The 2098-nt window shown below is 35.5% G+C and overlaps 1 non-coding gene across 1 annotated transcript; it reads left to right on the top strand.

The window, feature by feature from the left end:
- The first annotated feature begins 350 nt into the window (after positions 1-350).
- On the top strand, positions 351-458 carry LOC130938119 (small nucleolar RNA R71). The gene has a single exon (XR_009069297.1). It is a non-coding gene; the product is annotated as a small nucleolar RNA R71 (small nucleolar RNA).
- The last annotated feature ends 1640 nt before the right edge of the window (positions 459-2098 follow it).

Below are 2098 nucleotides of genomic sequence, written 5' to 3'. Positions count from 1 at the left end.
TCATAAGCTTCTTCTTCAAATGAAGCATCCTTAGCACTGCCTGGTGCAGCTTGCATTCCAGATAGACTTTGAGAAATCATATTGACTTGCTGAGTCAATATTTTGTTCTGAGCCAATATGGCATTCAGAGTATCAATCTCAAGAACTCCTTTCTTCTGATTCGTCCCATTGTTCACAGGATTCCTTTCAGAAGTGTATATAAATTGGTTATATGCAACCATTTCAATGAGCTCTTGAGCTTCTGCAGGCGTCTTCTTCAGATGAAGAGATCCTCCAGCAGAGCTGTCCAATGACATCTTGGACAGTTCAAATAGACTATCATAGAAGATACCTATGATGCTCCATTCAGAAAGCATGTCAGAGGGACACTTTTTGATCAATTGTTTGTATCATTCCCAAGCTTCATAGAGGGATTCACCTTCCTTCTGTCTGAAGGTTTGGACTTCCACTCTAAGCTTACTCAATTTTTGAGATGGAAAAAACTTTGCCAAGAAGGCATTGACTAGCTTTTCCCAAGAGTTCAGGCTTTCTTTAGGTTGTGAATCCAACCATATCCTAGCTCTGTCTCTTATAGCAAAAGGGAATAGCATAAGTCTGTAGACCTCAGGGTCAACCCCATTAGTCTTGACAGTGTCACAGATTTGTAAGAATTCAGCTAAAAACTGATGAGAATCTTCCAATAGAAGTCCATGGAACTTGCAATTCTGTTGCATTAGATAAACTAATTGAGGCTTAAGCTCAAAGTTGTTTGCTTCAATGGCAGGGATAGAGATGCTTCTCCCATAGAAGTCGAGAGTAGGTGCAGTAAAGTCACCCAGCACCTTCCTTGCATTGTTGGCATTGTTGTTGTTTTCGGCTGCCATGGGTTCTTCTTCTTTGAAGATTTCTGTTAGGTCCTCTACAGAGAGTTGTGCTTTTGCTTCTCTTAGCTTTCGCTTCAAGGTCCTTTCAGGTTCAGGGCCAGCCTCAACAAGAATGCTTTTGTCTTTGTTCCTGCTCATATGAAAGAGAAGAGAACAAGAAAATAGGGAATCCTCTATGTCACAGTATAGAGATTCCTTGAGGTGTCAGAGGAAAAGAAAAATAGAAGGAAGAGGTAGAAGAATTCGAACTTATCAAGAAAGATAGAGTTCGAATTGTGCATTAAGGAGGAGTGTTAGTCCATAAATAGAAGGATGTGAGAAGAGGGGAAGAAATTTTCGAAAATAAATTAGAAGGATTTTAAAAACATTTTGAAAAACACTAATTGATTTTCGAAAACTAAGAGTGGAAAAAGAAATCAAGTGATTTTTGAAAAAGATTAGAAATAAAAAAGATATGATTGAAAACTATTTTGAAAAAGATGTGATTAAAAGATATGATTGAAAAGATATAGTTTTAAAAAGATATGATTGAGAAGATATGATTTGAAAAATAATTTAAAAAGATTTGATTTTGAAAATTAATGACTTGGCTAACAAGAAAGATATGATCCAGACATTAAACCTTTCTCAACAGAAAAGGCAACATACTTGAAATGTTGAATCAAATCCTTAATTGTTAGCAAGTATTTTTGAAAATGGAAAGAAATTGATTTTGAAAATATATGATTGAAAAGATATGATTTGAAAAAGATTTGATTTTGAAAAATTTTGAAAATTTGAAAAAAATTTGCATTAAAAACAAAATCTTCCCTCTTGTGCCATCCTGGCGTTAAACGCCCAGAATGGTATACATTCTGGCGTTTAACGCCCAAATTGCTACCCTTTTGGGCGTTAAACGCCCAGCCAGGTACCCTGGCTGGCGTTTAAACGCCAGTTTTCCTTCCTCACTGGGCGTTTTGAACGCCCAACTTTTTCTGTATAATTCCTCTGCTGTATGTTCTGAATCTTCAATTCTCTGTATTATTGACTTGAAAAGACACAAAGAAAAAGATATTTTTGGATTTTTAATGATGAGGAATAATCAAAATGCAACTAAAATCAAATAAACAATGCATGCAAGACACCAAACTTAAAAGTTTGTATACTATTGACACTGACAAATTGAGAATGCATATGAGAAACAACAAAACACACAAAACAAGAGAATTTAAAGATCAGAACAAGAAAATCATCAA

Source organism: Arachis stenosperma, chromosome 6, assembly GCF_014773155.1.
Source record: "Arachis stenosperma cultivar V10309 chromosome 6, arast.V10309.gnm1.PFL2, whole genome shotgun sequence".
Taxonomy (NCBI): domain Eukaryota; kingdom Viridiplantae; phylum Streptophyta; class Magnoliopsida; order Fabales; family Fabaceae; genus Arachis; species Arachis stenosperma.
Note: the sequence above shows the minus strand (reverse complement) of the source record. Positions and strands in the feature narration are given on the sequence as shown.